Source organism: Rhinoderma darwinii, assembly GCF_050947455.1.
Source record: "Rhinoderma darwinii isolate aRhiDar2 chromosome 2 unlocalized genomic scaffold, aRhiDar2.hap1 SUPER_2_unloc_56, whole genome shotgun sequence".
Lineage (NCBI taxonomy): Eukaryota > Metazoa > Chordata > Amphibia > Anura > Rhinodermatidae > Rhinoderma > Rhinoderma darwinii.
The window spans coordinates 586225-608087 of record NW_027461725.1 but is presented as its reverse complement, the minus strand read 5'-3'; the positions used below and the strand labels follow the sequence as shown (position 1 = coordinate 608087).

The 21863-nt window shown below is 49.3% G+C and overlaps 8 non-coding genes across 8 annotated transcripts; all 8 read left to right on the top strand.

The window, feature by feature from the left end:
• Window positions 1-613: 613 nt before the first annotated feature.
• LOC142680583 (U2 spliceosomal RNA) lies at window positions 614-804 on the top strand. The gene has a single exon (XR_012853045.1). It is a non-coding gene; the product is annotated as a U2 spliceosomal RNA (small nuclear RNA).
• Window positions 805-7760: 6956 nt separating this feature from the next.
• LOC142680582 (U2 spliceosomal RNA) lies at window positions 7761-7951 on the top strand. Its single transcript, XR_012853044.1, has one exon. It is a non-coding gene; the product is annotated as a U2 spliceosomal RNA (small nuclear RNA).
• A 1116-nt stretch (window positions 7952-9067) lies between these two features.
• LOC142680581 (U2 spliceosomal RNA) lies at window positions 9068-9258 on the top strand. Its single transcript, XR_012853043.1, has one exon. It is a non-coding gene; the product is annotated as a U2 spliceosomal RNA (small nuclear RNA).
• A 1128-nt stretch (window positions 9259-10386) lies between these two features.
• LOC142680580 (U2 spliceosomal RNA) lies at window positions 10387-10577 on the top strand. Its single transcript, XR_012853042.1, has one exon. It is a non-coding gene; the product is annotated as a U2 spliceosomal RNA (small nuclear RNA).
• A 1128-nt stretch (window positions 10578-11705) lies between these two features.
• On the top strand, window positions 11706-11896 carry LOC142680579 (U2 spliceosomal RNA). Its single transcript, XR_012853041.1, has one exon. It is a non-coding gene; the product is annotated as a U2 spliceosomal RNA (small nuclear RNA).
• A 1124-nt stretch (window positions 11897-13020) lies between these two features.
• On the top strand, window positions 13021-13211 carry LOC142680578 (U2 spliceosomal RNA). Its single transcript, XR_012853040.1, has one exon. It is a non-coding gene; the product is annotated as a U2 spliceosomal RNA (small nuclear RNA).
• Window positions 13212-14342: 1131 nt separating this feature from the next.
• Window positions 14343-14533, top strand: LOC142680869 (U2 spliceosomal RNA). The gene has a single exon (XR_012853279.1). It is a non-coding gene; the product is annotated as a U2 spliceosomal RNA (small nuclear RNA).
• A 1278-nt stretch (window positions 14534-15811) lies between these two features.
• Window positions 15812-16002, top strand: LOC142680577 (U2 spliceosomal RNA). Its single transcript, XR_012853039.1, has one exon. It is a non-coding gene; the product is annotated as a U2 spliceosomal RNA (small nuclear RNA).
• The last annotated feature ends 5861 nt before the right edge of the window (window positions 16003-21863 follow it).

Below are 21863 nucleotides of genomic sequence, written 5' to 3'. Positions count from 1 at the left end.
GAGCAGCAATTTGGATTTGTTACTATGTTACCTGGAAGAATAACAAACTGTGCAAGGATGGAGGTTGTAGGAGCAAGGAGAACAAGTTGTCTGTAAAGTTGGTGGATGCCTATTTTCCATTTTGCAGTCCCTTGTCTCCCTCTTGTGGCCTCCTGGAGGCAACTAGCTGTGCAAAAAAAAGACAGCCTGGGGGCCGGCTGTTGCAGTGTTGCCCTCTCAGGCAACACTGAGTGACTGACTGAGCCGCACCGTCTTATATAAAGTTCAGACGGAACTTTGCACGTGTCATAGTGGAGACCTCAGGAGCCAGAGCCAGCTTTCTGACATCATAATGGGGCCTCAGAGATAAAAGCCTGGGCCCAGGCAGTGTTGGTCAGTGCTGCTCAGCAGGCAGCACTGGACTGGATTAAAGCTGATACAAGGTGTGAAAGGAGAAGGGGTGGCAGTGGGCATGCACTTACTGCTGCTGCTGCTGCTGCTGCTGCTGCCAGTGTTTGCACGGCAGGAGGGCATTTGGGCGTTGCCAGGAAGGCGTTTTTATGTCGATTCCTCCTCTTTCAGCACTGCATTGTGGTGCAAGCAAAATAAGCAAAACGCGCGGCACGTTCGGGTTATCGCTTCTCGGCCTTTTGGCTAAGATCAAGTGTAGTATCTGTTCTTATCAGTTTAATATCTGATACGTCCCCTATCTGGGGACCATATATTAAATGGATTTTTAGAACAGGGAGATGGAAATAGAGCTTGCTCTGTCCACTCCACGCATTGACCTGGTATTGCAGTATTTCCAGGACCGGTGCACCCTTTCCTTATGTGTTTACTAAAATCAGATTCAAAAAGTGCTTTTTGTGTTTGCCATTGTTTTTGTCTTTCGGATGGGATCTCCCCTTTTAATCCCATTATTTCAACACCTGTTGGACAATGCATTTGTACAGTCATGTGTGATAATGAGCTAATTTATTAAATGCAATTAATTAATACATTGCCACCTCTTGTTTTGTGTCGTCTGTGTTTCTGTGTTTCCGGCATTTCACATTGGAACAGCTCATTCACCTTCCTTGTCTTCTCTCCGCCCTCCCTCCTAGGTAGGTTAAAGAGCTGCACCTGAGCCAGCCACTGATTGATGCAGCACCATAGTCAAATAGTGGAGTGGAGTAGGGGAACAGCAAACAGCTATTAAAGCAGCCAGCCCGCCCGCCCGCCCGCCCGTCACAATGGACCTACCTGTGTACACTAGATGGATGTGATGGAATGTACTGTGGTCCCTACATTTCAAGAAGTAAGAATTGCAGTTGCAACAAACCCTTGCTTGCCTACAAAGAGAGCAGCAATTTGGATTTGTTACTATGTTACCTGGAAGAATAACAAACTGTGCAAGGATGGAGGTTGTAGGAGCAAGGAGAACCTTAGATCATCCTATCCCCCCACCCCCACTTTAGTAAAGACACGTGACACCGAGGTTGGATGTGAAATGGCCACAGCAGCCGTTTATTAATTTCACAGTTTTATAAAAACAATTTAAATCCGAAACATTCGGATAACTAGTTAGGAATCCGCCATAGAATTCCTCCTAATAATTCACATGACCCAACATGGGTCAGAATCGTAAATAACAATTTAACGTTAACATTAACCCGAGCAGAGGAAGTCCTTGAAGCCCCTTCAGATGTTCCTTTTTAAGAACACACCGAATTAGCCATCTGCAAACCACCAATTACCTCCAGCCGTAAACCAGCTCGGAAGCACCGTTCACCTCTGCAGATGGCTCCAACCACTAGAAGTCCACTTCAAGGGGATAACACCCGATGAAGCCCTCAAGTGATATACCGACCACTAGAAGTCCACTTCAAAGGGATAACACCCGATGAAGCCTTCAAGTGATATACCTTCTACCAGAAGACCACTTCAAAGGGATAACACCCGATGAAGTCTTCAACCATGTACCTTTTTTGGGGGACGCATACCCCCGATGCGACCCCCCCACCATTTTGTACTGACTGGCCTCAAGGACTCCCCCCGCACAGCGAAACAGGCCTTGACCACCTTAAGCCTGTGAGTTCCTCCACACCACCACCGCCCTTTCTATGCCTTCTGCTATCGCCAAGCTCCAAAGATCAATGCCAACCTCGGTCAGATGAACCCCGTCACTCCTCCAGAAATTCCCCACTCCTGACTCCAAATCCCTATGCCTCACGCAAATGCCCCCGTTTCTTGCCACAAAACGGGACACCGCCCGGTTAACTTTAATGCGAGCCTTATTGACTCTCTCCACAGATCTAGCTAACCGCCAATGCTTTCTTGGGACTATGTCCGACCACACTATCACCAACTTGGGATAAGATACCCACAAACACAACATATCATGTTTGATATCCCGCACCAACTCACGAAAGGGGCGGACTCCTAAGTCATTCCCACCCACGTGCAATACTAAGACCTCCGGAACCCTATCAAGCCGCGCATATGTCTGGAATTCCGCCAACACCCTGCTCCATGACATACCTCTAAAACCCAGCCAATGCACAACCGCGTCCTGTCGCGGAATGCGCAACTGGTGACCATCCGGGCGGACGTCCGCCCTCAAAGCCCCCCAGTGCACGTACGAATGACCCATCAACCACACCAAACACGGAGGCGAATCTGAAACGGAAAACACAGTTAGGCACCACCATATAACATTTGTAAAGCGTAAACAACAACATTATAACATATGGGGGCGGACATAGGACTTAAACCTTTTAGACTCCCAACGACCAATACGCCTCACCCCCTCATCATCCAACCCCCAGCGCCCCGCTTCCGTTGCTGCGCCAATCCTGAAGGAATGAGATGAATATGAGCCTGCCGCAACACCAACCGCCGTCAAACATTTTTTAAATACAGCTCCAAACTGAAACCTGGACAAAAATGACCCGTCCACATGACGTAACAAAGGCAAATCTGGAGACCCCCTGTTTTTCGTAAAACCCTGCATGCACTCTACTGGGCACATGACCGACCCCGGGAGAGCGAACAAAACTATCAGTTTACCCTTTCCTACTTGGTCAGTTTTAGATCGACGCAACCATACCTCCAGCCGATCTGCAAAAAGGCTCACCTCCCCAGATCTCAGCCCCCCTGCCTGTTTAGTACTTGGCGACACCAACTCACCTATTCTAAATGCTCCAAAGAACGCTAACGAAAAAGCCAACCGAAACAAATCCATTTTGTCTGAAGAACGACAGACCGATGCTAATGAACCGCCCAACGAGCTAAGCAAAGCAAACGACACCGGCCTTCTACTATCCGCCTCCACCCTACCTCGGCGCAACCCCTTCAAAGCCTGCGATACCAGAAATTCCTTCGATACATCCTGAAAGCCCCGCAACTTAAACCCAAACGCCACCGCAGATATGAACCGGTTCACCTTCGCTACTGAAAACCCCGCCTCCCAGGCGTCCCCTAACCAGTACAAAAGTGCCACCAACCTGTCTCTATCCGTATTGACGTCACCCAACTCTCTTACCCACTCCTCCCACTGCCTCCAACAAGCAGCATAAGCACTCCACGTCGTGCGCGCCAAAGACCTTTGTAACAGCTGTTCTATGGGACCGATACCAGATCCCAAAGATGCTCCGGACAAGCCAAACCGAGACGTTCCGCTCCCGGTGCCAATTGCCGAAACCGGTCCCACTGCGAGCGAGAAAGAGCATCAGCGATACAATTCCGTACACCCGGGACATGCACCGCCACCACCCACGCGTTCAACGACAAACACACCAACACTAAATGTCGCAACAATTGAACTACCGGAGGAGAGGACGCCGTGATGTTATTAATGGCAAGCACCACCCCCATGTTGTCGCAGTAAAAACGGACCTTCTTATCCCTGAGCCTGTCCCCCCAAATGGTAGCCGCCACCACGATGGGAAACAGCTCGAGCAGGGCCAGATTCCGCGTGAGTCCACTGGACACCCAGCTAGCCGGCCATTGACCTGCGCACCACGGACCTCCCCCGTAAGCTCCAAAACCACCCGCCCCAGCCGCATCCGTGAAAATATTCAAATCACTCGTATCCTGCGCTGGGGCCATCCATAGTGAGCGACCATTGTACTGGCCCAAGAAGTCATCCCAAACCTGAAGATCAGCTCGGTGCTCCTCCTTGAGCCGCACAAAATGATGCGGCGCACGCACTCCCGCCGTTGCCGCCGCCAACCTCCTACCAAACACCCTCCCCATCGGCATAATCCGGCAGGCGAAATTCAACTTCCCCAGCAGCGACTGAAGCTCCCTCAGCGCCATTTTCTTCATTCTACAAGCCCGTCGAACCTCCAGCCTCAACGCACCCAACTTATCCACCGGGAGACGACACTCCATTGCCACCGAGTCTATTTCGATGCCCAAAAAACAAATCGTCGCTACCGGGCCCTCCGTTTTTCCCGGCGCCAAAGGAATCCCAAACTCCCTCGCCACCTTCTGTAGAGCATGAAGCAAATTACCGCAAACCGGCGAACCCCCCGGGCCAACGCACAAAAAATCATCCAAGTAATGGCTCAACGAATCAACCCCGGATACTCCCCTCGTTACCCACTCCACGAAGCTACTAAACGCCTCGAAGTATGCACAAGAAAGGGAACACCCCATCGGAAGGCACCGATCCACGTAAAAAGCCCCATTCCAAAAACAACCCAACAGCCGTTGGCTTTCTGGATGGACCGGCAACAACCTGAACGCCGCCTCGATGTCAGTTTTTGCCAGCAGCGCCCCAGGACCCGCAGCCCGCACTAACCCCACCGCCTTATCGAATGAGGTATAAACTACGGAGCACAACTCGTGATCAATCCCGTCATTTACCGACGAACCCTTGGGATACGATAAATGTTGAATCAAACGAAATTTTCCGGGCTCGCGTTTAGGGACAATACCCAAAGGGGACACAACTAAATCTTTTACCGGCGACTCAACAAACGGCCCCGACATGCGGCCCAACGAAACTTCTTTTAACAACTTTTCCGACACGACTTTTGCATGCAAGTAAGCCGATTTTAAATTCCTCCGCGTAACCGGAACCTCATAAGGAGGCGGAGGAATAACAAAACCAACACGAAACCCTTCATAAAGCAACTTAGCCGCCGCCCTATCCGGATACTCATTTAGATAAGGGGCCATCTTTTCCACCCTCACCGGCGACACCCCCTTGACCAGCCGCGTGCTGGTTACCTGACCTCTTTTTCCGCAGACATTTTGCCGCCCCGTGTGATGCACCATTACACTCGGAACACACGTGCTTGAACTTGCACGTGGCCCCGAACTTGCACTGACCTTCATTAAATTGCCAGCAAAACCCCGCCTTTCCCCCGCCGCTTTGTCCAACCTGACTAGACTGGCCTCCCTGGCCGGCGCTCCCGGGAAAGGACTGCCTAACCGGGGCCGTAACCCGTAACCAGAGAGCAATATCCTTCTGGTCCCACCGAATCGCCGGCCGAACCGCCTTCCGCTGACGGAATTGCTCATCGTATCGCAGCCAAGCTTGCCCCCCATACGCCCTATGAGCCTCCCCAATAGCATCAAAATAACAAAACAACGCCGAACAATTTTCCGGCGCCTTTTCCCCTATCACACTAGCCAATATGGCGAACGCCTGCGACCAATTAACGAATGTCTGCGGGATAAGCCTATACCGCCGCCGTTCCTCCTCGTCCTTTTTACTCTCATCCCGCTTGCTCTTATCCAAATTAAATTTAGCGAGCGGCAAGAGAGAAAAAATTTCAACATACTCGTCCTTCCAGATCCGCTCGCGCACCTCCTGCTTTAAATGCGCCCCCAACGGACCTTCAAAACAAACGTACACCTCCCCCCGAGCACGATCATCAATACGCACTCGATCGCCGTCCTTCTGCGCCTCGGTCTGTACCGACACCGCGACCGCCTCTCTAACCGCCGCCACCGGACACGCCTGTAACGATCCCACGTCCCTGGGGCCTTCCCAAACTACCGCAGGGGACACTTCCGCTACTACCGGCGCCGCGGCCCTGTCCAGGCGCCCCACCAGCTCCCGTAAGCAACCCACTAAGTCTGCCAAACCCGCTCCGTCGCGTCCGCCCACGCCACTACCGGCCCCCGATGCAATGCTAGCAGCCCCCCCGCCGACACCCGACATAAAAATCGCTGGATAAGACAATGATGGAGTTATACACTCACCGGGCTGCACAGGCGCTGTGTTCCCGTCAGCCGGACGATCCTGACCTCGACGATACACGTCCAGTTCACCTTCCTCCAATTCTTCTCTCGCCGACGACTGTCCATCCCAACGACATCTTCGGAACGGGGATGAGGACGCGCTGACCGATGGGCCGGCAACCTGCCGCCCGACCGCCGGGACCCAGACTTCCGACCGGACCTGTTGCCTCGACGTCGCTGCAGATCTAGGCGTCCGTCTAGACGATCCTGACGAAGCCTGCCCCCTGGCCGGAACATCACCATGCGGGGCGGCCGTACCTTGTACTCCACATCTTCCATCTGATGGGGGAGGGGTGACAGGGAGCCCAGCCTGCGACTCCCTGCTTACCGCCGGACCCCGTCGCGGCCTGGGATTCCTGCCAGGACGCAGGGCCTGGGAAGGGGCGGTCCTCCCAGCTGCCTGGCCTGCAGCGTCCGGGATCGGGCTCCCTCTGCGACGCCGTGTCCGCGGGACTGCCTCCGGGCTGAGGCGCTCTGGAGGTCGGGACCGCCGAGAGGGACGGGTCGACCCGGCCTGCGTCGCCGTCACCCCTGGCAACGCTCTCTGCCCGCCCAGCGCAGGAGCGGTTGTTGCCGACTCCCCCCCCGCCGCCATAGCCATGCTCGTGAGGGGGCCGGGGGAGGGGAGCCTGTCCTTTGCAACAGACCCCGAACGCCGTGCCCGACGTGGCGAAACGGCGTCCGGGATCCTCGTTATGGCAGCCACGGTCTCCTCTAGCCATCCGGGACCGTGGTGCACAGCAGCGGCACGCAGCCGCTCCAACATTAAGGCCTCTGCCATCACTAAAAGCACGGGCAACAGGGGAGCTTACTGTTCTTGTGTTACTCCTCCCGCTGCTTCCGGCTCAATGCCGAGAAACAGCGGGAAGCGCAGAACAGCCCCCCCATCCCCCTTAACTCCTCCCCGTCCCTCCTCCAGCTCCTACCAACTCTCCCTCACCTAAGTAACCCTTTCCCTACCAGGACGGTCATGTCGGCTTCCCTTAATCCCTGCGGGCTGCGTCCAGCCTCATCTAGTTGTCTGTAAAGTTGGTGGATGCCTATTTTCCATTTTGCAGTCCCTTGTCTCCCTCTTGTGGCCTCCTGGAGGCAACTAGCTGTGCAAAAAAAAGACAGCCTGGGGGCCGGCTGTTGCAGTGTTGCCCTCTCAGGCAACACTGAGTGACTGACTGAGCCGCACCGTCTTATATAAAGTTCAGACGGAACTTTGCACGTGTCATAGTGGAGACCTCAGGAGCCAGAGCCAGCTTTCTGACATCATAATGGGGCCTCAGAGATAAAAGCCTGGGCCCAGGCAGTGTTGGTCAGTGCTGCTCAGCAGGCAGCACTGGACTGGATTAAAGCTGATACAAGGTGTGAAAGGAGAAGGGGTGGCAGTGGGCATGCACTTACTGCTGCTGCTGCTGCTGCTGCTGCTGCCAGTGTTTGCATGGCAGGAGGGCATTTGGGCGTTGCCAGGAAGGCGTTTTTATGTCGATTCCTCCTCTTTCAGCACTGCATTGTGGTGCAAGCAAAAGAAGCAAAACGCGCGGCACGTTCGGGTTATCGCTTCTCGGCCTTTTGGCTAAGATCAAGTGTAGTATCTGTTCTTATCAGTTTAATATCTGATACGTCCCCTATCTGGGGACCATATATTAAATGGATTTTTAGAACAGGGAGATGGAAATAGAGCTTGCTCTGTCCACTCCACGCATTGACCTGGTATTGCAGTATTTCCAGGACCGGTGCACCCTTTCCTTATGTGTTTACTAAAATCAGATTCCAAAAGTGCTTTTTGTGTTTGCCATTGTTTTTGTCTTTCGGATGGGATCTCCCCTTTTAATCCCATTATTTCAACACCTGTTGCACAATGCATTTGTACAGTCATGTGTGAAAATGAGCTAATTTATTAAATGCAATTAATTAATACATTGCCACCTCTTGTTTTGTGTCGTCTGTGTTTCTGTGTTTCCGGCATTTCACATTGGAACAGCTCATTCACCTTCCTTGTCTTCTCTCAGCCCTCCCTCCTAGGTAGGTTAAAGAGCTGCACCTGAGCCAGCCACTGATTGATGCAGCACCATAGTCAAATAGTGGAGTGGAGTAGGGGAACAGCAAACAGCCATTAAAGCAGCCAGCCCGCCCGTCACAATGGACCTACCTGTGTACACTAGATGGATGTGATGGAATGTACTGTGGTCCCTACATTTCAAGAAGAAGTAAGAATTGCAGTTGCAACAAACCCTTGCTTGCCTACAAAGAGAGCAGCAATTTGGATTTGTTACTATGTTACCTGGAAGAATAACAAACTGTGCAAGGATGGAGGTTGTAGGAGCAAGGAGAACAAGTTGTCTGTAAAGTTGGTGGATGCCTATTTTCCATTTTGCAGTCCCTTGTCTCCCTCTTGTGGCCTCCTGGAGGCAACTAGCTGTGCAAAAAAAAGACAACCTGGGGGCCGGCTGTTGCAGTGTTGCCCTCTCAGGCAACACTGAGTGACTGACTGAGCCGCACCGTCTTATATAAAGTTCAGACGGAACTTTGCACGTGTCATAGTGGAGACCTCAGGAGCCAGAGCCAGCTTTCTGACATCATAATGGGGCCTCAGAGATAAAAGCCTGGGCCCAGGCAGTGTTGGTCAGTGCTGCTCAGCAGGCAGCACTGGACTGGATTAAAGCTGATACAAGGTGTGAAAGGAGAAGGGGTGGCAGTGGGCATGCACTTACTGCTGCTGCTGCTGCTGCTGCTGCCAGTGTGTGCACGGCAGGAGGGCATTTGGGCGTTGCCAGGAAGGCGTTTTTATGTCGATTCCTCCTCTTTCAGCACTGCATTGTGGTGCAAGCAAAAGAAGCAAAACGCACGGCACGTTCGGGTTATCGCTTCTCGGCCTTTTGGCTAAGATCAAGTGTAGTATCTGTTCTTATCAGTTTAATATCTGATACGTCCCCTATCTGGGGACCATATATTAAATGGATTTTTAGAACAGGGAGATGGAAATAGAGCTTGCTCTGTCCACTCCACGCATTGACCTGGTATTGCAGTATTTCCAGGACCGGTGCACCCTTTCCTTATGTGTTTACTAAAATCAGATTCCAAAAGTGCTTTTTGTGTTTGCCATTGTTTTTGTCTTTCGGATGGGATCTCCCCTTTTAATCCCATTATTTCAACACCTGTTGGACAATGCATTTGTACAGTCATGTGTGATAATGAGCTAATTTATTAAATGCAATTAATTAATACATTGCCACCTCTTGTTTTGTGTCGTCTGTGTTTCTGTGTTTCCGGCATTTCACATTGGAACAGCTAATTCACCTTCCTTGTCTTCTCTCCGCCCTCCCTCCTAGGTAGGTTAAAGAGCTGCACCTGAGCCAGCCACTGATTGATGCAGCACCATAGTCAAATAGTGGAGTGGAGTAGGGGAACAGCAAACAGCCATTAAAGCAGCCAGCCCGCCCGCCCGCCCGCCCGTCACAATGGACCTACCTGTGTACACTAGATGGATGTGATGGAATGTACTGTGGTCCCTACATTTCAAGAAGAAGTAAGAATTGCAGTTGCAACAAACCCTTGCTTGCCTACAAAGAGAGCAGCAATTTGGATTTGTTACTATGTTACCTGGAAGAATAACAAACTGTGCAAGGATGGAGGTTGTAGGAGCAAGGAGAACAAGTTGTCTGTAAAGTTGGTGGATGCCTATTTTCCATTTTGCAGTCCCTTGTCTCCCTCTTGTGGCCTCCTGGAGGCAACTAGCTGTGCAAAAAAAAGACAACCTGGGGGCCGGCTGTTGCAGTGTTGCCCTCTCAGGCAACACTGAGTGACTGACTGAGCCGCACCGTCTTATATAAAGTTCAGACGGAACTTTGCACGTGTCATAGTGGAGACCTCAGGAGCCAGAGCCAGCTTTCTGACATCATAATGGGGCCTCAGAGATAAAAGCCTGGGCCCAGGCAGTGTTGGTCAGTGCTGCTCAGCAGGCAGCACTGGACTGGATTAAAGCTGATACAAGGTGTGAAAGGAGAAGGGGTGGCAGTGGGCATGCACTTACTGCTGCTGCTGCTGCTGCTGCTGCCAGTGTGTGCACGGCAGGAGGGCATTTGGGCGTTGCCAGGAAGGCGTTTTTATGTCGATTCCTCCTCTTTCAGCACTGCATTGTGGTGCAAGCAAAAGAAGCAAAACGCACGGCACGTTCGGGTTATCGCTTCTCGGCCTTTTGGCTAAGATCAAGTGTAGTATCTGTTCTTATCAGTTTAATATCTGATACGTCCCCTATCTGGGGACCATATATTAAATGGATTTTTAGAACAGGGAGATGGAAATAGAGCTTGCTCTGTCCACTCCACGCATTGACCTGGTATTGCAGTATTTCCAGGACCGGTGCACCCTTTCCTTATGTGTTTACTAAAATCAGATTCCAAAAGTGCTTTTTGTGTTTGCCATTGTTTTTGTCTTTCGGATGGGATCTCCCCTTTTAATCCCATTATTTCAACACCTGTTGGACAATGCATTTGTACAGTCATGTGTGATAATGAGCTAATTTATTAAATGCAATTAATTAATACATTGCCACCTCTTGTTTTGTGTCGTCTGTGTTTCTGTGTTTCCGGCATTTCACATTGGAACAGCTAATTCACCTTCCTTGTCTTCTCTCCGCCCTCCCTCCTAGGTAGGTTAAAGAGCTGCACCTGAGCCAGCCACTGATTGATGCAGCACCATAGTCAAATAGTGGAGTGGAGTAGGGGAACAGCAAACAGCCATTAAAGAAGCCAGCCCGCCCGCCCGCCCGCCCGTCACAATGGACCTACCTGTGTACACTAGATGGATGTGATGGAATGTACTGTGGTCCCTACATTTCAAGAAGAAGTAAGAATTGCAGTTGCAACAAACCCTTGCTTGCCTACAAAGAGAGCAGCAATTTGGATTTGTTACTATGTTACCTGGAAGAATAACAAACTGTGCAAGGATGGAGGTTGTAGGAGCAAGGAGAACAAGTTGTCTGTAAAGTTGGTGGATGCCTATTTTCCATTTTGCAGTCCCTTGTCTCCCTCTTGTGGCCTCCTGGAGGCAACTAGCTGTGCAAAAAAAAGACAGCCTGGGGGCCGGCTGTTGCAGTGTTGCCCTCTCAGGCAACACTGAGTGACTGACTGAGCCGCACCGTCTTATATAAAGTTCAGACGGAACTTTGCACGTGTCATAGTGGAGACCTCAGGAGCCAGAGCCAGCTTTCTGACATCATAATGGGGCCTCAGAGATAAAAGCCTGGGCCCAGGCAGTGTTGGTCAGTGCTGCTCAGCAGGCAGCACTGGACTGGATTAAAGCTGATACAAGGTGTGAAAGGAGAAGGGGTGGCAGTGGGCATGCACTTACTGCTGCTGCTGCTGCTGCTGCTGCCAGTGTTTGCACGGCAGGAGGGCATTTGGGCGTTGCCAGGAAGTCGTTTTTATGTCGATTCCTCCTCTTTCAGCACTGCATTGTGGTGCAAGCAAAAGAAGCAAAACGCGCGGCACGTTCGGGTTATCGCTTCTCGGCCTTTTGGCTAAGATCAAGTGTAGTATCTGTTCTTATCAGTTTAATATCTGATACGTCCCCTATCTGGGGACCATATATTAAATGGATTTTTAGAACAGGGAGATGGAAATAGAGCTTGCTCTGTCCACTCCACGCATTGACCTGGTATTGCAGTATTTCCAGGACCGGTGCACCCTTTCCTTATGTGTTTACTAAAATCAGATTCCAAAAGTGCTTTTTGTGTTTGCCATTGTTTTTGTCTTTCGGATGGGATCTCCCCTTTTAATCCCATTATTTCAACACCTGTTGGACAATGCATTTGTACAGTCATGTGTGATAATGAGCTAATTTATTAAATGCAATTAATTAATACATTGCCACCTCTTGTTTTGTGTCGTCTGTGTTTCTGTGTTTCCGGCATTTCACATTGGAACAGCTAATTCACCTTCCTTGTCTTCTCTCCGCCCTCCCTCCTAGGTAGGTTAAAGAGCTGCACCTGAGCCAGCCACTGATTGATGCAGCACCATAGTCAAATAGTGGAGTGGAGTAGGGGAACAGCAAACAGCCATTAAAGCAGCCAGCCCGCCCGCCCGCCCGTCACAATGGACCTACCTGTGTACACTAGATGGATGTGATGGAATGTACTGTGGTCCCTACATTTCAAGAAGAAGTAAGAATTGCAGTTGCAACAAACCCTTGCTTGCCTACAAAGAGAGCAGCAATTTGGATTTGTTACTATGTTACCTGGAAGAATAACAAACTGTGCAAGGATGGAGGTTGTAGGAGCAAGGAGAACAAGTTGTCTGTAAAGTTGGTGGATGCCTATTTTCCATTTTGCAGTCCCTTGTCTCCCTCTTGTGGCCTCCTGGAGGCAACTAGCTGTGCAAAAAAAAGACAGCCTGGGGGCCGGCTGTTGCAGTGTTGCCCTCTCAGGCAACACTGAGTGACTGACTGAGCCGCACCGTCTTATATAAAGTTCAGACGGAACTTTGCACGTGTCATAGTGGAGACCTCAGGAGCCAGAGCCAGCTTTCTGACATCATAATGGGGCCTCAGAGATAAAAGCCTGGGCCCAGGCAGTGTTGGTCAGTGCTGCTCAGCAGGCAGCACTGGACTGGATTAAAGCTGATACAAGGTGTGAAAGGAGAAGGGGTGGCAGTGGGCATGCACTTACTGCTGCTGCTGCTGCTGCTGCTGCCAGTGTTTGCACGGCAGGAGGGCATTTGGGCGTTGCCAGGAAGTCGTTTTTATGTCGATTCCTCCTCTTTCAGCACTGCATTGTGGTGCAAGCAAAAGAAGCAAAACGCGCGGCACGTTCGGGTTATCGCTTCTCGGCCTTTTGGCTAAGATCAAGTGTAGTATCTGTTCTTATCAGTTTAATATCTGATACGTCCCCTATCTGGGGACCATATATTAAATGGATTTTTAGAACAGGGAGATGGAAATAGAGCTTGCTCTGTCCACTCCACGCATTGACCTGGTATTGCAGTATTTCCAGGACCGGTGCACCCTTTCCTTATGTGTTTACTAAAATCAGATTCCAAAAGTGCTTTTTGTGTTTGCCATTGTTTTTGTCTTTCGGATGGGATCTCCCCTTTTAATCCCATTATTTCAACACCTGTTGGACAATGCATTTGTACAGTCATGTGTGATAATGAGCTAATTTATTAAATGCAATTAATTAATACATTGCCACCTCTTGTTTTGTGTCGTCTGTGTTTCTGTGTTTCCGGCATTTCACATTGGAACAGCTCATTCACCTTCCTTGTCTTCTCTCCGCCCTCCCTCCTAGGTAGGTTAAAGAGCTGCACCTGAGCCAGCCACTGATTGATGCAGCACCATAGTCAAATAGTGGAGTGGAGTAGGGGAACAGCAAACAGCCATTAAAGCAGCCAGCCCGCCCGCCCGCCCGCCCGTCACAATGGACCTACCTGTGTACACTAGATGGATGTGATGGAATGTACTGTGGTCCCTACATTTCAAGAAGAAGTAAGAATTGCAGTTGCAACAAACCCTTGCTTGCCTACAAAGAGAGCAGCAATTTGGATTTGTTACTATGTTACCTGGAAGAATAACAAACTGTGCAAGGATGGAGGTTGTAGGAGCAAGGAGAACAAGTTGTCTGTAAAGTTGGTGGATGCCTATTTTCCATTTTGCAGTCCCTTGTCTCCCTCTTGTGGCCTCCTGGAGGCAACTAGCTGAGCAAAAAAAAGACAGCCTGGGGGCCGGCTGTTGCAGTGTTGCCCTCTCAGGCAACACTGAGTGACTGACTGAGCCGCACCGTCTTATATAAAGTTCAGACGGAACTTTGCACGTGTCATAGTGGAGACCTCAGGAGCCAGAGCCAGCTTTCTGACATCATAATGGGGCCTCAGAGATAAAAGCCTGGGCCCAGGCAGTGTTGGTCAGTGCTGCTCAGCAGGCAGCACTGGACTGGATTAAAGCTGATACAAGGTGTGAAAGGAGAAGGGGTGGCAGTGGGCATGCACTTACTGCTGCTGCTGCTGCTGCTGCTGCTGCCAGTGTTTGCACGGCAGGAGGGCATTTGGGCGTTGCCAGGAAGGCGTTTTTATGTCGATTCCTCCTCTTTCAGCACTGCATTGTGGTGCAAGCAAAAGAAGCAAAACGCGCGGCACGTTCGGGTTATCGCTTCTCGGCCTTTTGGCTAAGATCAAGTGTAGTATCTGTTCTTATCAGTTTAATATCTGATACGTCCCCTATCTGGGGACCATATATTAAATGGATTTTTAGAACAGGGAGATGGAAATAGAGCTTGCTCTGTCCACTCCACGCCTTGACCTGGTATTGCAGTATTTCCAGGACCGGTGCACCCTTTCCTTATGTGTTTACTAAAATCAGATTCCAAAAGTGCTTTTTGTATTTGCCATTGTTTTTGTCTTTCGGATGGGATCTCCCCTTTTAATCCCATTATTTCAACACCTGTTGGACAATGCATTTGTACAGTCATGTGTGATAATGAGCTAATTTATTAAATGCAATTAATTAATACATTGCCACCTCTTGTTTTGTGTCGTCTGTGTTTCTGTGTTTCCGGCATTTCACATTGGAACAGCTCATTCACCTTCCTTGTCTTCTCTCCGCCCTCCCTCCTAGGTAGGTTAAAGAGCTGCACCTGAGCCAACCACTGATTGATGCAGCACCATAGTCAAATAGTGGAGTGGAGTAGGGGAACAGCAAACAGCCATTAAAGCAGCCAGCCCGCCCGCCCGCCCGTCACAATGGACCTACCTGTGTACACTAGATGGATGTGATGGAATGTACTGTGGTCCCTACATTTCAAGAAGAAGTAAGAATTGCAGTTGCAACAAACCCTTGCTTGCCTACAAAGAGAGCAGCAATTTGGATTTGTTACTATGTTACCTGGAAGAATAACAAACTGTGCAAGGATGGAGGTTGTAGGAGCAAGGAGAACAAGTTGTCTGTAAAGTTGGTGGATGCCTATTTTCCATTTTGCAGTCCCTTGTCTCCCTCTTGTGGCCTCCTGGAGGCAACTAGCCGTGCAAAAAAAAGACAGCCTGGGGGCCGGCTGTTGCAGTGTTGCCCTCTCAGGCAACACTGAGTGACTGACTGAGCCGCACCGTCTTATATAAAGTTCAGACGGAACTTTGCACGTGTCATAGTGGAGACCTCAGGAGCCAGAGCCAGCTTTCTGACATCATAATGGGGCCTCAGAGATAAAAGCCTGGGCCCAGGCAGTGTTGGTCAGTGCTGCTCAGCAGGCAGCACTGGACTGGATTAAAGCTGATACAAGGTGTGAAAGGAGAAGGGGTGGCAGTGGGCATGCACTTACTGCTGCTGCTGCTGCTGCTGCTGCTCCTGCTGCCAGTGTTTGCACGGCAGGAGGGCATTTGGGCGTTGCCAGGAAGGCGTTTTTATGTCGATTCCTCCTCTTTCAGCACTGCATTGTGGTGCAAGCAAAAGAAGCAAATCCTGTCTTGCTTCCTCTCCGGCCTTTATTCACCTCCCGCTTAGTAGCTGTGAGTGTGTGTGAGCCTGCAGGGCCCCATGGAATTGCCTAGGAGTAGGCTGAATCGCTGCAAGGGGTGAACAGCAGTATTGGGCAGGCTCGGTCAACGCGCGGCCCGTTCGGGTTATCGCTTCTCGGCCTTTTGGCTAAGATCAAGTGTAGTATCTGTTCTTATCAGTTTAATATCTGATACGTCCCCTATCTGGGGACCATATATTAAATGGATTTTTAGAACAGGGAGATGGAAATAGAGCTTGCTCTGTCCACTCCACGCATTGACCTGGTATTGCAGTATTTCCAGGACCGGTGCACCCTTTCCTTATGTGTTTACTAAAATCAGATTCCAAAAGTGCTTTTTGTGTTTGCCATTGTTTTTGTCTTTCGGATGAGATCTCCCCTTTTAATCCCATTATTTCAACACCTGTTGGACAATGCATTTGTACAGTCATGTGTGATAATGAGCTAATTTATTAAATGCAATTAATTAATACATTGCCACCTCTTGTTTTGTGTCGTCTGTGTTTCTGTGTTTCCGGCATTTCACATTGGAACAGCTCATTCACCTTCCTTGTCTTCTCTCCGCCCTCCCTCCTAGGTAGGTTAAAGAGCTGCACCTGAGCCAGCCACTGATTGATGCAGCACCATAGTCAAATAGTGGAGTGGAGTAGGGGAACAGCAAACAGCCATTAAAGCAGCCAGCCCGCCCGCCCGCCCGCCCGCCCGTCACAATGGACCTACCTGTGTACACTAGATGGATGTGATGGAATGTACTGTGGTCCCTACATTTCAAGAAGAAGTAATAATTGCAGTTGCAACAAACCCTTGCTTGCCTACAAAGAGAGCAGCAATTTGGATTTGTTACTATGTTACCTGGAAGAATAACAAACTGTGCAAGGATGGAGGTTGTAGGAGCAAGGAGAACAAGTTGTCTGTAAAGTTGGTGGATGCCTATTTTCCATTTTGCAATCCCTTGTCTCCCTCTTGTGGCCTCCTGGAGGCAACTAGCTGTGCAAAAAAAAGACAGCCTGGGGGCCGGCTGTTGCAGTGTTGCCCTCTCAGGCAACACTGAGTGACTGACTGAGCCGCACCGTCTTATATAAAGTTCAGACGGAACTTTGCACGTGTCATAGTGGAGACCTCAGGAGCCAGAGCCAGCTTTCTGACATCATAATGGGGCCTCAGAGATAAAAGCCTGGGCCCAGGCAGTGTTGGTCAGTGCTGCTCAGCAGGCAGCACTGGACTGGATTAAAGCTGATACAAGGTGTGAAAGGAGAAGGGGTGGCAGTGGGCATGCACTTACTGCTGCTGCTGCTGCTGCTGCTGCTGCCAGTGTTTGCACGGCAGGAGGGCATTTGGGCGTTGCCAGGAAGGCGTTTTTATGTCGATTCCTCCTCTTTCAGCACTGCATTGTGGTGCAAGCAAAAGAAGCAAATCCTGTCTTGCTTCCACTCCGGCCTTTATTCACCTCTCGCGTAGCTGTGAGTGTGTGTGAGCCTGCAGGGCCCCATGGAATTGCCTAGGAGTAGGCTGAATCGCTGCAAGGGGTGAACAGCAGTATTGGGCAGGCTCGGTCAACGCGCGGCCCGTTCGGGTTATCGCTTCTCGGCCTTTTGGCTAAGACCAAGTGTATTTATACAGGAGGTTTTTGGTCAGAAGGTGCTCAGGTACCCTCTCTCTCGGCCTCGGGGGATCGTCCAGGTTCGCCTGGACTTCACCCCCGTGCTGCTATTTGGGAGAGAGGCTTAGTCCTGAGCAACGAGTTGCGATCCCCCCCCCAGCCCTTTGGTGTGTCTCCGGACCCCATAGGGAGCAGCGCAAGCTGCGCGGTTCGACCCGGCTAGGCGATGGCGGGCGAACCAGATGCGGTGCCGGTATATGCCCGGCTGAAAAACTCTGCAAGATTCGTCTTGACAGAGGGTGGAGGCGGTCCACGTGGGATTAAGTTTTTGGTACTCGATATCCTTGAGAAACTACTGGCAGTCCGCAAGCATGAGATTATGGCGATCCAGGACTACCCGAAGCGTGGAGTTTTTGATGTTACATTTATGGGAGAAGGAATCCTCCGTGATGCCATGGAAAAAGCTGAGAGGGAGAAAGCTCAACTCACGTCTTCGGGCGTCAAGGTAATCGAACATGCATTTGAAGTTACCAAACTCGTAGTGATTAAAATGTACTCCCCATACGTAAAGGATCAGGAAGTGGCGGCGTTCTTAGCTGCTTACTTCAGAAACGTTAAACTGTTGGGGAGAGTAATGAACGAGTGCGGAGTGTGGACTGTCAAGTGGAAATTTATTGTGACGCTGATAAAGGACCCCTCCACCCAAAATACGAGATTACCACCGGCTCGTTTTAAAATAGGGAATGTGAATGGCGACCTCTACTTTTCAGGGATGCCAAACTTCTGCAGGACCTGCGGTACCTATGGGCACACCAGTTTTAGCTGCGATGTCACCTGTAGGAACTGTGGAAGTAAAAATCACACCATGAGAGAATGCACAGAAGAAAAGCGATGTAATTTTTGTCAAAAAACTGGTCACCTGTATTTTTCCTGCCCTCATAGGTACCGAGGAGAAGAAGAAGAAGAGCAACCCGAAGCGCCCCCACGTGCTCCGCCAGCAGACCAGGCCCGTCCCCAAGGAGAGGAACAGACCAGCACTCAGATAGAGGAGCGAGGTACCTGGGCTTCCAAGGTGCGAAGTACGGGAGCCAAAGCAGGTACCTCGAGGCCAGCAACCCCAGAGGAAAAAAGGGAGCCCAGTGCAAAGGAAAAGCGGCAGTCAAAGCGGAAGGCCGATATGGAGCAGGCCGGGAAAAAATCGGAGGCGCCCCAGAAGGCTGGTAGCCAGGGGGATGCTGGGCCTGCTCCAAAGCCTGGGTCTCTAACGTCCGACTCGGATGAGGATGATGAGGTACCGGTGGGTCCCCGTAAAAAGGGAAGACAAGGCCGAGTCGGTAGGAGGGAGTCAGGGGAGGAGCAGATGGATATATCAGTGAAGAAAGATGCGGCTCCTCCTAGGACCCCCTCCTCGCCGCGACTGGTGAGGAGGGCGGGCACTGCTCCCTCCGAGAATACTGACACCCCGCCTTGTGCACAACCTCCCCCTCCAGAAAGGCCATCACAGCCCCAGGGGGGAGTGGCGGGGCCCTGGGGGGACCCACCAGACATGGACCTCAGTAGAGCGCCATATGAGACCCAGGTAAGGCTGAATGAGTTTGGGCTCCCTGTGTACGAGGCCGGGGTTGTTGGCAATACCCTCTCTGAAGGTAGTTCCTCTCCCGCGTCATCCCTTCAGACGCTAAGCTTGGATGGGGGCGGGTATACGAGTTCAAGTGAGATATCTGGTGTTGCTGGTGGAGAGACAGTCTGATTTTAATTACCAATATTATTTATAATTTTAAAATCAAGACAATTTTTTCTCCCTATAGTTACAATGTCTGAGATAAAGGGAATCTCCCTCAACGTGAGGGGCGCAAAGACAAAAGTGAGAAGGGTTGCTCTTTTCAATTATTTATCTTGCCTGGCAGCCTCTGTTTTTTTCCTGCAGGAGTGCGGTATCCCCCACACAATGTCTTACCAAAAATACAAAGAGGATTGGAAGTGTGGTCCATCCATCTGGTCTGGATCTAACGAGTCCAGATCAGCAGGGGTCGCCATTCTTTTTAAGGGAAACGTTTTAGTTGATTTTATTCAAGAAATTTTACCAGGACGTATCTTAATGGTTAAAGCTTTTATTGATGGCACAAAATGGCAGTTTTTAAATTTTTACGGATCACCAGAAAAAAATGAAAGAGCGAGGATGTTAGAGATTTTACCACTTTTTATCAATACATCTGAGCCTTTCATCCTCGCAGGTGATTTTAACTGTGTTATGAGAGGAGAGCGCCGGCTGACCAACAGTACGAGCAGAAATTATGATAAGACCTCTGGAATGCTCAAGGATATCGTGAATGATTTTAATTTAAGTGATGTTTATAAAGAAAGTAACAGAAATAGTCCAGAGGAAGCCGGCGTCACCTGGAGCAATGCCACCTGTAGCTCCAGGATTGATTTTATTTTTTGTCCTAAAAATTTACTGCCTTTTAGTTGTGATGTTTTAACCAATGTTTTTTTTGATCATAGGCTTTTATCGTTTTTAATAAAGCATGATCTTAACAACTCGGTTGGTAAAAAGTCCTGGAAGTTTAACGTTTCCCTTTTAGACGATCCACAGGTTTTAGCAGATTTTATTGAATTTTACAGAATGAACAGGCGGGTGAGAGATGTGCGTACTCCCATCAAGGCTTGGTGGGAGAAGATGAAAACAAAAATCAAAGACTTTTTTATTAAAAAGAGCGTGGCGAAAAAAGAGTTTTTTAATACCCTCAACACCCGCCTGCAGACCCTGTACAAAATGAGAGAACATGGAATAGAGGTAAAATCCGACATCATCAGTTTAAAGAAAGAGATAGCCCAGTGCCTGGAGCAGAGAGGTAAAGAGATCATTTTCCGTTCAAAAATGCAACATGTAGAAGAGAACGAGACCTGCTCCAGGTACTTTTTTAAGAAAATCAATAATAAAAAGGCTGTCATTAGAAACATTGATGGGGTGTCGGATGTACAGGGTCTTTTAAGTAAAGTTCATGAGTTTTACACTGACCTTTTTAATGTTAAAACTGTGGATCGTGATTTTATGCGTGACTCACTGAAGGAGATTACTACTGTTTTAGATCCTGTCTCGCAGCAATTTTTATTACAGGAGCTGACGGAGAAGGAGATTTTAGAAACAGTAAAGAGCTTTAAAGCAGGTAAAGTTCCTGGTCCGGATGGGATACCCAGTGAGTTTTATGTAAAATTTTATGACATTTTAAAAGAGGACCTTTTTAGCCTTTTTTCTGATGTTTTTAATTCCAAGATGCTGCCTAAGTCCTGGCAGAAGGGTGAGGTCTCCCTAATATATAAGAAAGGTGACATCGCGGCTTTGGAAAACTGGAGACCAATAACCCTTCTTAACTGCGACTACAAAATTATGGCAAAAATATGTGCAAACCGTCTGAAAGCCATAGTACCCCACATCATACACCCTAACCAGGTGTGTGGGGTGCCAGGCCGCAGCATCTGGGATAATCTGAATCTTATTAAGGACGTAATTGAGAACACGAGGTCTAGAAGATGTAAACTTGCAATTTTATCCATAGACTTTGAAAAGGCGTTTGACCGTGTTTCTCATTTTTATCTTTTTAAGGTTTTAGAGCGGATGGGTATTCCTGAAGGATTTTTATTATCACTTAAAGCCTTTTATAAAAACTGCACTAGCAAAATTTTAGTGAATGGTTTTAAGACACAGGAGGTAATTTTAAACTCGGGGGTGAAGCAGGGGTGTCCCTTGTCCCCACTGCTTTTTATTTGCGCGTTGGAGCCTTTACTGTGTGCGATTCGCCGCGACAAATTAATTTGTGGAGCTCCCCTTCCGGGGGGAGGCGGCATAGAGGCCAAAGCAGTGGGGTACATGGACGATGTTGCGGTTTTATGCAGGGACACCGTGTCGCTTCAGAGAGCCCTCAGACAAATAGAGTTTTATTGCTGTGCTTCCGGTTTTAAGGTGAATTTCAGAAAAAGTAACATTTTAAACATAGGAAGCATGGTTTTTAGAGATATACCGGTACCTGTGTCAGATTCTGTTACTATTTTAGGTATCTCCTTCAGTGAGTGCGACAATGGTTTTATAAGTTGGGACATGGTGGCGCAGAAGGTAAACAAAAAAATATGTATGTGGAATATGAGGAAACTAACCATGGAGGGAAAGGTTTTAATTATCAAAATGGTCATTTTACCCCTTCTTTTATACGTAAGCATGGTGTTTCCTCCCCCAACTGTTTTATTACGTAAAATAATAAAAACGTGTTTTACCTTCTTTTGGAGTTCCAGAATGGAGAAATTGAGAAGAGAAACTGTCATGAAATCCAAACCAAAGGGTGGCAAAGATTTTCCTGATTTTAATAGGTTCCTTTTAATAAAGTTCTTTAGTTATTGTTTTAATTCCCTTTTTAAAGAACATCACTGGTCTTATTTCCTACGTTTTAACACTGGTTTTTTTATGAGGAGGCTGGGGTGGTTTGATATTAATTTAACTTCCCCCTATGCTTTTAATTTACCAGCCAACTATGAAATTTTAGAGAAAATAGTGACCTTGTTCAATTT